Here is a 15,955-nt window from a genome sequence, read left to right on the forward strand (position 1 = left end):
CCCCAAGGGGATTTTTAATGTAGATTATAGTTCCCAGGCTTTACTTTGGCCCTGCTGTAAATACTCCGTTATTTCACTGATAAACTGGATTCCACTTGGGGATGACTGGAAAGGGACTTTAGACAAGCGCCTGGAGTGATAGGACCAGTGGGAATGGCTTTAAACTCAAAGAGAGGAGATTTAAATTATTATTTAGGTAGAAATTCCTCCCTGTGAGGGTGGTGAGACTCTGGCAGAGGTAGCCCAAAGAAGCTGTGGATGCTCCATTTCTGGAAGTGTTCAAGGCCAGGTTGGATGGGGCTTTGAGCAACCTGAGATAGCAGAAGGTATCCCTGGCCACAGCAGGGGGTTGGAATGAGATGACCTTTCCCTTCCGACCCAAACCATTCTGTGATTCTATGATGCTGTGGGTGCAATCCTCTGGGAAAAAAATGGAAAATCCAAGAAAAGAAGCTGTAAATGCCTAGTTGCAAAAAACCACAAGTTGTTCAAATGGGCAGCTCTGCAGCTGATGGCTTTCAAAGATGTACACAAGCACATACACACATATATATGTGTATATATATATATATATATACTTCCAACTTGGAAAGATGTTAGAACATATTGGATCATCACTGGCAGGTGTTTTGAATAATCTCTATTTTATTAATATTTTGGTGCGTCATTAAGTTTGGACGCCCACTACATAGCTCCAGTGGAAACCATCCCTGAAATGCAAGAGTGGCAAGGATATTTCATTCTGCTTTCCTGAAGCAGGCAGAAATAACATTGAAGTGCTTAAATTCTGGAAATACTCATCATCTCTGTGCTATTAATATCACCTCAATAGCTCGTTCTATTTAAAGCAAGTTTCGTTCTTTGGGTTTTATTGTGCGGGTGGCAAATCCTCATTTAATTCATGGGATAAAAATGTATGACCCTACAATTGGAAAAATGGGATTGTTTGGGGCCCAAGCCAGAGCCATGAACAGAGGCTTTGCCACCCTCTTCAGTGGGAGACAGTCTGGCCCTGAAGCCTTTACCATTTGTACAGATTAGAACTTTAGTATTTGCCTTGTTTTTCATGTCATTATTCAAGGAATAATATAGCTGCTTCCACTGTAATGGTTACAGTTTTGTCTCTGCAGGGCCAAAATTTGATCCCTCCGTTTTGGAATTTAGATATGAGCTCTCTAGTCTACCTTTTAGCCCCACTGTTTGCTTTTTTTACACAAAAAAAATAAGGTACACTCCAGCCATTGGCTCCATGGATTAGAGGACAACACTTACATAGGAGAGTTTCCTACTTCTTTAAGCATAAACCTGATTTAATTCCATCAAAGAATGATGGAAAATGGAACGCAAAGTGTTCTTCCCTTTTGTCCAAGAAAAGTAAAACAAGCAGCCCTGGTGATGTTGAAGAAATTGGATATCTTCTAGTGGTGCCTTGCCTTGGTTTTTTTAATAAGCAAAAGTCATCTGTCTTAACCAATTTAAATGAAGTAAAAAGGCAACAACAGAAAAGAGGGATGGAAAACTTTTTCCAGCTTCAACACAAACTCTGAGGAAGTCAAGGCTTAAAAAAAGAAAGTGATTTTTTCACTAAAAGTCTACAGAGGGCTCAGCACCATGAAAAATGAAGAAATCTGGTTTTTAACTCTTCTCCAGGTAGGATGGATCATTCCTTGCTCTTTCACTCCAGCTTCCCACAAGGCCCATGGCATTATTCTCCTTTTGGCAGCAGAAGGGAATTTGGCTGTCAGTGTCCCCATCCTTGACCAGTTTTGAAATAAAAATTAGTTATTCCTGCCTTGACAAAAGATTCTACATGCTAATAATCCCCTTTCATCAAAGGACCAACACTAGATTAGGACTGACCCCAGTTTCTGATGGATTTAGATGGCCAAACTACTGCCAAGGGTTATCTGCTGTCAAGCCTAACCCCAGCAACTGAAAGAATTTCTGATATGAGACTGGTTTAAAATTACATGTCTTGTAATGTACACTCCCTTTTCCATGATACTGATATTTCATTGCATCATTTGGACAGGACATTCATCCTCATGCTCACTCTCTTACCAGGTGTAGGAGTAATTTGCTTCTGCACATCACTCAGATTTGAGATTGAAAAGTGCTTTTTCCTGTTTTGCTTTTCTGTGATAAAGTTTCTTGATAGCATCTGAGAACGGCTGGTATTACTGCTTGCTAACATTTTGATAGTTTATTGCTTTCTTGTTCATCGGGGTATAAATACTCACTAAAATAAACACATGCACACTGTGGCTGATGAATTTAAAGTGAAGGTCACGGCTCGTTCGTTTGACAATTAAGACAACTGTACCTCTACCAAACTCTCAGATTTTCACACCCTGGCATTTACAGAATCACAGAATCAACTCGGTTGGAAAAGAACTTTGAGGTGATCGAGTCCAAACTACGACCTAACACCACCTTGTCAACTAGACCATGACACTGAATGCCACATCCAGTCTTTCCTTAAACAGCTCCAGGGATGGTGACTCCACCACCTCCCTGGGCAGCCTATTCCAATGACCAATCACCCTTTCTATGAAGAACTTCTTCCTAATGTCCAGCTTAAACTGCCCTGGTGCAGCTTAAGATTTTGTCCTCTTGTCCTGTGTCTGGTTGCCTGGGAGAAAAGACTGAGCCCCACCTGGCTGCACCCTCCTGTCAGGGAGTTGTAGAGAGCAAGAGGGTTCCTCCTGAACCTCCTTTTCTCCAGGCTGAGCCCCCCAGCTCCCTCAGCTGCTCCTCACAAGACTTGTGCTCCAAGGTGCACCGTAATTAAAACCTGCCCTTTGCATTTCACTTCGCCTGAGCATTAAGTGGCCCTATTTAAAGCCAGGTAACATCCTTTCCATTGGTTATGGTTTTTGGAAGTCCCATTGCTTATCCCAAATTTAAGCATAACTCATTCTGGTGGCGTTTCTCAGTTCTGCAGGTTTGCTGTGTACACATGACGGCACATTCCTTCCGTGGCTCTAATTTTGTTCCAAGGCAGCCCCAATTCTTGCTGCTTCAGAACACTGAAAGCAAGACTACGTGTGTGTGTGTGCAAACAAACACACCAGCACCCTCACACATGCTAAAAATGACATTTTTGTGTCTGCTCACAAGGAAAAAGAAGGATTAATTATGCACAAGCATAACAACTTTCTCCAGTTCTGCCTAGAGATGTGAAAGAGAAGTGGCCCTGTACTCACGTCTCTTCTGAGAATTCTGCCATATGGTTTTAACAGAGGTTTATTTCCTGCAGCAAGAGAGGGCTGCAGATTCTCAATCCAACCAAAATAATTATGCAGACAATTTCACTCCATTACTTGCAGTGGAACCCAAGCTGTGTGGTCCTCACATGCTTGCTGACACCTTTAAAGAGACATTAAACCATTTTTACATAAAATTCCCTTAATGGGTGGGATGTAGGATGAATTTCCTGGAAGATTAGCACCTGTCGTGTTGCATAAGGCTTGCCTCTGACTGCTGCAGAATTCTTTCGGTTGGTAGACAGCAAAAATGTGATTGAAGCCTCCAGAATACAGCTAAGAATCAACCATATCTCTACGGATGGAAATCTCTCCCCTTGCTGAGGTTTCCTACACAACTTTTTTACCTCCCACATTTGACCCTGAGACAGCACAGGACATAAGTACAACTGGGTGCCCCACATCAAGTACGAGGAAATGGAAATACGGCTTTAAATTTCAGTGTTGGGTTGCGCTATGAGCACAACAGAGACTTTTCTGAGAATGGTTTTTTTCAGAGCCATCCCGGGCTGCTGATCTTTTCCCTCAACTAGCAAGATCACAGTATGAAACTTCCAATCTTTCAATCAACAGTGGGTAAAGAATCCAGGGAAAATGAAACTGCTTTGACTCGAAACAATAAAATGTGTATTAAAACATCACCGATCCAACTCTGAATGTAAACTACAGGAATAATGTAAAAACAGGGATGTTAACCAAGACACACAGTGATTAAAGAACATTATAAAGGGAGAAGGGAGACCACCCTTAAAGCATGGAAAAATCCCTTTTGGACTAAAATGCAATCTGGTTGGATTTTTTTTTTTTCGCTTTTTTTTTTTGGGCAACTGTGTCTGATTTTAGTTACAGTAGCTCGTTTATGGAATTAGCAAACATACTACATTTCAGACAAGCAAATCCAATTAAATCACAAGAAAGCACACACATACTTTTAGTGTGCCAATCTGTCTACGGTGTCAGAAAGACACAATTCCAGGCAGCAAGGGCGGGTGAGGGAAGGGGAAGAAGTTTTCCACAGGACTGCATGATTTTTCATAGTGTAAAATGCTGATTGCTTCAGGCCAGAAAGGTAAATGCAAAGAAAAAATCAACTAGGGCAATGAGAACAGAGAGCAGAAATCAGGTACACAGCAGCAGCAAACCACAGGGCATGACTGAATGGTGCAGGGGGTTGTTTTCTTGGTGGTTTGCAAGTCTTGGTGCAGACAGAGGCCACTGCACGAGCACCTTCCTGTGCCAGGCACGGGAGCTCTGCAACGGTTAATGGCACACACTGCGTGTGTGTGGCCTGAGCAGCGAGGAAACCCAGCAGGAAACATGGTTCTAATCTTTTTCTAGTGGCAATTTCAACATTATGCTACAGATAAATTACGGCAATGTAAATAGTGAAATCCATTTCTCAGTTCCTCGGCTCGGCGCCTGTAACTACCTTGGGTTTCCGTGGGTGAGATGGGCAGAGGACACTCTGCTGAGGGGCAGAGGTTTTGTGCTCAGCTCTTGATGGTGCCATAGGCAGGGCAGTCTCCCCTCTGCTTCCCCTCACATGTTTTATTACTTTGTGTTGGAAGCTCTGGGGAATTTTCTCCTGTTTCGAGTCTGAGGAACAAGGTACTGAAAATTTCCCACCCAGCCATGAAGTCACAGAATCACAGAATGGTTCAGGTTGGAGGCGACCTTAAAAATCACCTAGTACCAACCCCTCTTCCATGGGCAGGGGCACCTTCCACTAAAACAGGTTGCTCCAAGCCTCATCCAGCCTGGCCTTGAACACCTCCAGGGATGGGGCAGCCACAGCTTCTCTGGGCAAACAGTGCCTCACTGCATTCTGAGTAAAGAATTTCTTCCTAACATGTAATATGCATCTCCTCTCTATCAGTTTAAAACTGTTCTCCCTTGTCCTATCACTCTCTGCCTGTGTAAAATAATCCCTCTCCCTCTTTTTTACAACTCCCCTTTAAGTACTAGGTTGCAGTAAAGTCTCCCTGGAGCCTTCTCTTCTCCAGGATGAGGAACTCATCCTGTCCTCACAGCAGAGGTGCTCCAGCCCCCTGAGTGGCCTCCTTTGGACCTGCTCCTTCCCAGGACATGGTTGGATTTCTGGGATGGGAGTGCACACTGTTAGCTCATGTCCAGCTGTTTGTCCCCCAGAGTCACATGCCTTACTACAAAGCCACTTGCACCTCTGATAAAATTACAGAAGTGTACTGACCATTATCAAACTGCCCTTACTAATACAACCAAACAAGGTTGGTTTGTTAAGCTCACAGACTTTCTAGCTCCCACATCTGAACTAAATGCTCTGACTGAGCCTTTCAACACCACAAAAAACCACTGAAGACGTCAGAGATGGCATTGTCTTTCTGCGACACACTAAAAAAAGCTACAAACGTGTTTTGATCCAAGCTGGATTTAACAATGCTCTCTCTCCCCCAAATCTTCTGTTTTCAAAACAAAACCGAAATTTCAGGCCAACGTTTCCTGTGGTGATCGTTGTGGTTAAACACTATTTGTCAGTTTTTCATGCTTGATAAGGTCTCTCGGCTCCGTAGCGGAAGAATTGCTGTCAACTGAGCTGTGGCAACTGGAGACAGAGGTTTCACCCAGCAGGAATGGCCAGATCCAGCTCTCCTCTGAGTTTATGGCAAAACTCCCACTTCAAGAGAAGCAAGATTTCGGCTGATACAGCTATTCCAGTTGGCCTTTGGTTTTGTGGGGAGAAGGGCAGCAGCTTATGTTATTCACCAAAACAGGAGGAAAATGTTTGAAAGAGTAAGAGTGCCAGGGTTTGGCCAGCTGCACCTACCCTTCACACTACACACCACAGATGTCTAAAGTGGATCTTGGGGGAATTACCCATGGTGGTTTTGAGGTTTTAAGGAAGGACAAAAAAAAAAAAAAGGAAAAAAAAAGACAGGAAAAGTGCACTCGAGCACTGATTCACTCCATGAATTGATTTAACTTTCAGACAGATTAAATGAAAGTTCAAAGATGCAACCTGGTTTATCGAGGTGCAGCCCCTCTTTGAAATCATTCAGCCAAAAAAGGTCCCTTCCAACAATAACCATTCTATGATTCTATGAAATTTCACCTTCTTTCTTTAAATGATTTTAGCTCTCCAAAAGCAAAAGCATTATTCATTAATTTTAGAGTATTATGAGTTAACGTATTTAACACATTTTCTCCCAGTCTGACTGGGAGAAAGAAAAGAAGAAAACCTGCACAGAAACTGCTTGATAGGCAAGACCATGACTATCTAAAGAAATTCAATCTTAGTTAGGCAAAAAACAAACACCAGTGATTTTAAAACCACCAGCAAGAATTGTTGCCCTCACCAATGAATCACATCAGGTAATTTGGGGACTTTGCGCGGAAGTCAGGAACTCATCAATCAGATCAAAACAAGCTAATCACACGAAGCAGCAGCAGAAACTCCTCCATGTAAGGTTGCACTGGCTGGCACTCACCGTCCAACATGAACATGCTGGTGAAAGTACAATGGGATCTGTGACCACAAATGATAACAGCCTTAGCTTTTAGCCATGCCCTGGAGGCAAAACTCTGGAAAATGCCAGTGTTCCCTCTGTCTTTTGTGAAATGGCACAGACCGTTGGTTCCTTATCTTGATGGGCATTTCCACTCATGCAGGTTCTTTAACATGGAACCTCTAAAGCTTTTTCCCTGACTTGAACACACTGGATGCCTGTTTACCTGAGTATTACATGCAGGTTTGGATTTTCTTGTCCATGTCAGACTGGGAAGAAAGTGTGTTAAAGACATAGAATCACAGAATGGTTTGTGTTGGAAGGACTTTAAAGATCATCTTGTTCCAATCCCCTTGGGCAGGTACACCTTCCTCTATCCCAGGTTGCTCCAAGCCCCATCCAACCCACACCTGAGCACTTCCAGGGGCAGCCACAGCTTCTCTGGGCAACCTGTGCCAGGGCCTCACCACCCTCACAGGGAAGAATTTCTTCCTACATCCCAGAATCACTGAATAATCTGAGAGGGAAGGGACCCACAAGGATCATCAAGTCCAAATCCTGATCCTGCAAAGGACCACCCCCAAGAGTCACACAGTGTGCTGAAGAGTACTGTTCAAATGCTTCTGGAACTTTGTCATGAACTATATGACTTGTAGCACTCCAAAGTTAATACTTCCGGAAAGCCAAAATCCTCTCAAGGAGGAAAAGGTGTTTATCTGCTCTGTACTGAGGTCTACAGAATTTTCACCACTGAAAATTACAATTTAATGGAACATTTCATCAACTAATCTTGAAATAATAGGCTTGTTTGATATCAGTCTCTTTCCATCAGCACTGCTTAGAACTTATTACAGGTTCTAGAGCACTCTAGGTTGTGCTCTGTCTCATGTCCTAGAAATGACTGAACTTAAATCAGTGTGATCAATGTGATCATTCAAAACATGCTGGATCCTTGACTTTTAATGGATCAGCTAAGAGAGAAACAATTTATCAGCTAGCAGCACAAATAAATAGTATCCATGTACTCATTTTCCTGCCTTTTTCTACATTTGATTCCTTCCTTCCCAATCCATTTTTTTTCTCTATTTTATTTTCAGGTGGCTTCCTGCAGAAAAAAAACCAAAAGAGGCCAGCAACATTGCTTCTTTAATGTCTTTCATTCATCTCCATTTTCTCTTTTTCTCCCTCCCATTTACTAACCTTTCACTGCCCTAGCCATAACAGCACTAGACATTTAAGTATGCTTTCTCAAAAATTACAATTTTAGTAATTTTCCCTGCATCTCTGTGAACTTTTAGCCTTTAAAGATGGGGATGTGGAGACATGAGTTACTTCTTGGCTGTACCAGGTAATCTTTGTGGTTGTACCCTGGCCAACACATGTGGAGCAGCAGGAGACACACTACACAGTTTGAGTGAACAGGAGGGACGTTCTGGACAGTAACACAGAGAGGAACACACCTGGCATCCCAAATTGCTCCCATGTGCACACTTGCTAATGAACGACAAGGTTAGCAAATATGAGAGGCTCCATTTCAGAAATATTTATATAGGCAGCATAGAGAATTGACAGAAAATGAAGCTATTAATTACAAAAGACAACAAAAAATGTTATTGCAATATTGTGAGCCACAGTGAAATGGGATTTCAGAGTGACTGCGCTGGTACCTTGCATTTAGAAATGCATGGAGCCAAACTTTTCACAAACAACTTGATGATTTATTACTGTCTGTAATGTAGAAATGAAGTGGCCAAATACTGTCTGAAAAAAAAGTTTTTCTCATTAATGTCAGGCTGCAGAATTCCAGATTAAAACAGCCTGAAGGCTTTCTGCCCTCTAATAGATCTCAATTATTTTTCCCCCAGTAAGGGAGAAATGACCAACAAGGTATTGAAGCAGCAGGTTTATGGCCAGTACACTGTCAACTTTTCCAAGAAAAGCCTCTGTTTTCAGAGATTTCTGACACTGTTGTAGAGCTCACTCAGACTAAAATTTTTCTTTGCCTAACAAACTCTATAAATTTTTAAATAACGCTTTAAAAAATAAATCTTGCTTAGGCACTCAGCTAATGGGAACTGACTTTTTTGGAGCTCACTTTCCGTTCCCAAAGCAGAAGCCGATCTCAGCAAGATGTTTTAATGGAAACCTGGTCAGTGTCCACTCCACAGTCCCTGCTATCCATCACACAGCTGGGACATTCCGTCAGCCTGGGGGGTAAGGGAGTCCAGCAAAGTCAGAGGTGCTTTCACGTGGCCTCTCCAGGCTGCAGCTGTGCCAGCTGACAGGGTTATCACACCCTGCCTCTCACTCACTCATCTCCCACCACAGCTACTGCTGATTTGGAGCAGGACTCTGCTCAGCCAGCTCGTTTTGGCTGAGGCTGATGAGAAGAGCACTGGGGAATGGTGTGATGCTGGTGAGAACAGCACTGGGGAATGTTGTCCTCCACAGACAGCACAGCCACAGCTGGAAGTGAACACCCAAGCAGCCCCCAGGTCCTCCAGCCCCTGGGATTCCTCCTGCTCGAGGATGTGCAAGGCAAAGCCATGTGCCTTCACCCAGATTTATTGTCACACCAGTCTACAGGGCTCACAAATTTCCCAATTTACCTGGAGACCTGAAGGGGGGACTCTAAAGCACCTATGGCAGATGCCTCCACCTTGACACCTCTCCCTTCCCTGTTGTATTTGCTGTAGGTTCCACTGTCAGCTTCTCCCACTGGGCACAGCTGAGAGAAATCCTGAATGCAAACTTCACCTGAGCTCAGGAAGGAGCTGGCCTACCCTCTTCTCTTTTTTCTCCCTTAAAAACATCACACCTTAATCCACAGGAAAAGGTTGTGAGCTTCCCCATGGACATTCATATTTATAAACAACCATGGACTGCCCATATTTACATATAATAAGAACCAAATGTCGTTAGGGACACCAAAAATCACTACAGGAACAGACACCACTTGCTGGATGACCACAGAGTAGAGGAAATGCCCTGAGGATTGTGAGTTAAGGAACTGGAAATCCTGACTGTGCAAAGGGGCTGCAAAAAGTACAGAAAGCCATGGCAGGGGGGTTGGAACTGGATGATCTTTAAGGATGCTTCCAGCCCAACAATTCCATGAGTGGAAATTCGAAGCAGAAAACACAAACTCACTACTTTCTCAAATCCCTTGTCTAAGGAGGGTCATAACCTGTTAAGGAAGAGCAGCTTAAGGGTATGTTGCTATAAATCCAGAGGTAATAGTTTAGATAACTTGCTCTGAGTTGAACCAATGCAAAGAGTTCTCATTCACAGCAGCAGTCAGGAGCAAGGCTCACAGTTTGCCCTTACACACAGCTCATGATCCTGCTAGTTGCCTCTGTCCTGGAGAAATTTTGCAACTTCGCCCTCCTCAGCACGAAAAGGAGGCCACAGGGGATTTAAAAGCAAATTTTTTAAATCAGCTCTTGGTTGCTCTATACTAAATATTAGGTTCTGTGGGAATTATGGAGTTGAAGGTAACCAAATACAAGCTAGTTTCCCATATCCAGAATATCTAAGCAGTGAAGACTGGTAAAATTCAGGGTCTAAAACACCTGCCAAAGTCTCTCTAAAGAAGTCTATCCCCAACCAGGCTGAGAAATAAAATAATTACTGTTTCAAATAAGACCCTCAAAACTTCCTTGTCTGTGAAGAACAGTGTTGTGGGCTGCAGAGAGAATTAACAAACTGGGTTTATACAAATAACAAACCCAGGGATTAAGGAGATTCAGCAGGAATTTTAAAAAGAGAATGTTAATATATGTCTAAAAATTGGCTTGGCAATTGCCAGTACAGATATACAGCCACTTTCCATGGTGGAATGGGTTTCCAAGTCCCAGTCCTGGATGGTGAAGATCTGCATATCTACTCCCTACTTCAGTGAATGTGCAGTGATTCTACTTATCTTAAGCCTCTTTTATTGAGGGCTAAGCTAAATCAAATCAATTTACATTTATGGGGGGGCAAGAACACCTACCAGGCAGCTGCTGAAGCTCAGCTGACACAGAAACACAGACATCCCCTGTTAACTTGATCATGCAACTAAGCTCTGAAATTTACTTGGTATGGACTCAACTGGAAGCTGAAATTAGGTGCAGTTTCAGGTCTACCTTCTTGCAGAGTGAAGTGGGGCACAGGTCTAGTGTTAACACTTCACAGTAGGGTGAATTCCATGCATACATACCAAAGCTATAATGATTCTGTAAGTTAAATATAATATAAACAGCTTTGTTTGTGTTGAAATATTTGAACATCTATCTACAGGGTTGGGAGTCTGAATAGAAGAAGCACACTACTGCACAGGAATGAAATGATGATAATGATGGAATGGACAACAAAAACTGGTGATAGCCTGTTTCATGCTGTACTATTATGTATATATATGCATATGTAGGCAAAAAATATAATCAAGGAAAATGCAAAAAAAATCAATAGAACACCAATAAGAAAAGTTTAAATGTTAAAAGTCTGTCTCATTGAAAAAGTAAGATTGTGGTTGGAAGTACAACAAGAGACCTTTATACAAGTCTTCAACATTTCAACTCTCTGCAACGTAAAAGCAAAAAAATTGGTGCTATCATGAAAAGGCCAAATTCAAACTGCAGAGAGTGCTCCTCCTCATTAGGCAGGATGTTCATTATTGTTTTACATGTGCAGCATCTAAAAATATATAAAAATATTTCAGCACGGTGTGCATCCTTTTAATTCTGCATATATTCATCCTGTTGTTCCATCAAGCACTGGATCAAAGGTTTTCTTTATGTGCAGGTGTGAAAGGTGTGTACAAATAAATGAAGGAATATCTTGCTGGCTATTCAGTCTGTAGGAGTACATGAAAGAACCCAATTATGACAACCCAGGTGATTCATTTTTACTCTCAACTAGAATTCCTGGGCCACAAAACTGCTTCTTTCCTCTTTGAACATCCAAGGCTCACAATGACTTCTGCAGGGTGCAAGTGATCTATTTAAATTTACAGATTTTTTCAGTTCAGGTGGGGAAATCACCTTCTCCTGCAGTGTGAGGTTTGCCAAGGTCCATGCTCTCCCAGCTCCATATGGCAGTGACTCCAGGCAGATATTCTGGCCAGTAGTCTCAAGGCTGGGGTTAAACAAGCAGTTTGTTCCTCTCTTACATAAGCACCGAAAGACAATACTACATTTGAGCTCATAAAAATATTTTAATTGGTGATGATTTCCAGACAACTATGTCAAAATTAACTCAGAGTTGATGCCCACTTGCTTAAATTTCATTCATCTGGGTTCAAATTATTTGCTTAAAAGAAGAAACATTTCCTTTTATACACACTTTGGTTTCAACCTCCAAAACCATTGCTAGAAATTAGTCCCAACCACCCAGTCAGCTGCCTCAGAAACCGAGCTCAAATCCATCACTTTAATGACATCAATAACAAATACACAACTTTAAACCCTATTGTGAGCAGTGGCATACCAAGAAGCATGTGTAGCTGTCATCTCGTTAGTCACTAGAAAAACACCAACGAAACCAAAAGAGCCTAACCATGACAAATTATTCAAGAGTTTAACCTGAGACATTAATGAGTGCTAAATAGCTTGTTTTCATGCTTGCTTAAGGAGATTTGTTTAAAATCCCACCAACCTCCCCTGAAAGTCGCTTGGCGAAGCCGTTCATTCTTGTCAAGCTGGTTTTCCTATTCCAGCTAAAACAGCAGGTTGCAAATGTTTGGTTAAGGATGGCTGCCTTCCCCACCCCTCAAGACACGCGCGCCGAGGCAGCTGTGGAGCTTCCTCCCCTCGGCTGCACAAAAGTGGCTGATTCACTTCCCCAAGTCCCAAAACGTTGGGTTGAAAAAAGCTTGTGCACCTGAGCAGTCATTCAATAGCCAGTGGTATGAAACAAATGCAAAAAAAAAAAAAAAATTTTAAAAATCTATCCATCCAGGAGTTTCAACTTTCCAGACTTTCTATCTTGTCTGGTTTTCACCTCTCCAGGCTGCAAAGCTCCTAAGGAGGCACTACAAGAGCCATTCTCTTAAAGCAGCACCAGGTATTTAACTCTGAGTAAGGGCTGTTTTAATGACAGGTTTGCTCATATAAGCCACCTTTACCTCCAGCAATGCCTTGAAGGAGTTAAAGGAATTGGGATCTGGAGCCTAAGAAAAGTACATTTTTCTGACAGAGCAATAAGGAGAAGCAGTGTGTGGTGAGAACTCACAGCTAACAGAAGAAGAAAATCAAAACACATTTATTCCCATCTATGAAATGAAAAATATATATGTAGAGATGTTTCCATTTATGAAATGAAAGTGAAGTTTCCTGACTCATATTGTGATGTCCTTTGGGTGGGAATATGCCTTAAAAACACAACTTGAGTAAACAAACATCTTGATCTTCACCATGTTCTCATATTTGTGTCATTCCTGGAGTAGGGTAATGTCATTATTCATATTTCACACACAACTGAGGCCAAGAGAAAGAGGTACCCAATTTCCTCTGATATCAGCAAGTTTGGAAGGATTTTCAAATGCACTAACGTCACAAAGACGTCAGAGACGACAGATGACAAACCTAAAGGATTCACGTCCAAATGTGTCAACCACTGAACCACCCTCCTACATCCCTGCCTTACTCATGTGGCCATGAAAAGCTGGTCTTCCAAAATTTCTGACATGAGATTAAAGGATAGAAAAATGGCAAAGGTTAGGATTGTTTTGTTCTTTTCAAAAAGAAACATTTATTCTAACAAAGAGCCTTTATGCTGATGGTCCAAATATGCTAACATTGCTTTTTGCTACACACAGCCTAAATGGTCATTCCAACAAGACCTGAGCAGACTTCCAAAACAGAAGCAGTCTCAAATGCACTCCAAAACAGTGAATTGTGCTCCAATGTAAAACTGTTCTTAAGTCCATATGGGAGATCTCAAGCATTTGCTGAGTCTGGCTTTATATTTAATGGAATTTATGTTGGAGAAACCATTTTATTTTGACCAGTGTGACATTTATGCCAATTTTTTTTTTTTTAATTTTGAATTTTGGGCCAAATTTCACTTTCCTCTTTGAGGAGATGACCAAGCAGACACAATTGTTCCATGGTGCATATGAGCCCTAAAATCTAATCTCTCCCCAAACTCATGTACTTATAAAAATGTGAAGCCTTCCCATAACTATAAGTTGTTCTGCATACTGAATGTCAATTAAGTGAGGGATTTTGGAATTTTTTTAAGAACTCACAAAGCTGGGAAATTTTCAGCATAGATTCTGGAACTGAAGCTCAGGACACACTGAACTAATTAAAAATATAGATGTAAAAAAGATATGACCCATAAGTGACAAATTAAAGGGGGAACATGAGCAGCTTTCAGAGCACACTGCCCTCCACCACTGAGTGTTTGAACAGCCCAGCTACTCCAGGGTCAATGTTTTCTGGCAGCATCAGACAATAAAAAATGCATAAACTTGCGGCACAGGGTAAAGCTACTGTGTCTGACATAACACTAGTGCAGGGGCCCAGGGAGGTGACTGAACCCTGGCTCCCAGCTGCATCAATCCCTACTTTAATCACCCTCCTGACAACACTTCTCTTTCAGCTCTCAAGCTGCTTGGCTCCAAAGGATGGGAACACCGTGAGAGTAAAAGGCATGGGGAAAAGCTTAAATGAAGTTGTAGTAGTGAGGGGAATAAAACTGTCCGTGAAAGCACCTTTTGCCCAGCACTCAAATCTGTCTCCAAATAAAATTTGTTTTGACTTAATAAAAACCCAGGCAGCAGAACACTCATCCCTGAGTCCCATTCCAGTGAATGGTTAAGGGGTCAACAAGGAAAACACTCCCTGCAGACCCATTTCTGGGGGCAGATTCAAATAAGAGAGTGTGTGTTTTGCAGAGAAGGAGGGAAAGATTTCTGTGCAGGACCACATCCCAGGTATAACTTGAAACACTGCCAACCTTGTTCTGAACACTTCCTCCACTTTCAGACCTGTTAAAACTTTGGTCACTGGTTTTAAATGGACCCAACACCTTGGGTCAAGCATTGGAACAGGATGCCCAGGAAAGTGGTGAGATCACCATTCCTGGAAGCATTCAAAACACACATGGATATGGCACTTGAGGACATGGTTTGGGGGTGGGCTTGGCAGTGCTGGATTAACTATTAGGCTTTATGATCCTAGAGGTCTTTTGTAATTTTAATGTTTCTGTGGTTCTTCAGCAGCTCTGAGTCATGTAAAAGAGGAGAAGATAACAATAAGTAAGTGTTTTTCCACTGGCTGACATCAGAGTACCTGAACCCCCAAGATGGTGTCCCTGGGCCACCTTCCCCAAGGCCATTTTTGCAGAAGGACTGGTCATTTGTCCCAGATTTTACAGGGCTCCACACCCTTACCAGGAGGTTCTTAGGAGACTGAAGAGCCTTTCTCCCAGTTTCCACAATCAGTGAACTCCACCTGCACCTCAGCAATGAGGCAGGCTCTGGGTTGTGCCCACCAGAGGCTTGGATGGTGCCTGGCACAGGCTGTGGCTGCCTCTCCCCTCAGCTGAAGGGGACTCTGGCAGGGTGCAAGGCCAACCCAGGGAGCTTTCAGGGTAGAGTTGGAGGAGGTTTTATCAATGCTTATTTCCTGTGGTTGTGGTTCCCAAACACTCGGAGGTGTTTTGCCTAAAAATACTCGTTTTCAGCAGCAGCACTGCCCTCACTGGCTCTCTCAGGGAGGCAAAGGGGCACTGAGGAGCAGGAGGGTTGGCAGTGAGGAGGTTCCACACCTCAGGCACATTGAAGAGGCCCAAAATACAGCCCAAACCTCTCCGGGCTCACACTCTGTGTGTGTGTGTGTGTGTTACAGCCTGCAGTGCCTGTGCAGACCGTGCCAATTCAGTTGGAGAGTAGGCACCCCAAATTACCCCTCTGGAGAGGCTGAGGGTGGGGAAGCAGAGCCCTGCCAAGTGCTGGTGCCTGGGGCCACTCTGCCTTCTAACCCACAACGCCTCCAGAGGCCCTGCTGGCTGCTCTGGCCCCAGTTTCATCTTCTACAAAGGTTGTTGCTTCCTCCAGCACGTCCCCAGTGCACAGGTAGGAGTCACGTCCTGCTCTTCAGGGCTGCTGGAAATGGCACCTCACTCATCCCCTGCCTGTCACCAACCTGACCTGTTGACTCCAGAGCTGCCCACAAGGAGTCCCTGCCAGCTGCCAACTCAATTTCCTACGCAGGATTT

General features: G+C 43.0%; 1 protein-coding gene across 5 annotated transcripts in view; it reads right to left on the reverse strand.

Moving 5' to 3' along the window:
- The window catches only part of RUNX2 (RUNX family transcription factor 2), a 157,869-nt gene that overhangs the window by 115,310 nt on the left and 26,604 nt on the right, over window positions 1-15,955 (reverse strand). The window lies entirely within an intron of this gene.

Source organism: Lichenostomus cassidix, chromosome 3, assembly GCF_008360975.1.
Source record: "Lichenostomus cassidix isolate B80296 chromosome 3, HeHo_3.0, whole genome shotgun sequence".
Taxonomy (NCBI): Eukaryota; Metazoa; Chordata; class Aves; order Passeriformes; family Meliphagidae; genus Lichenostomus; species Lichenostomus cassidix.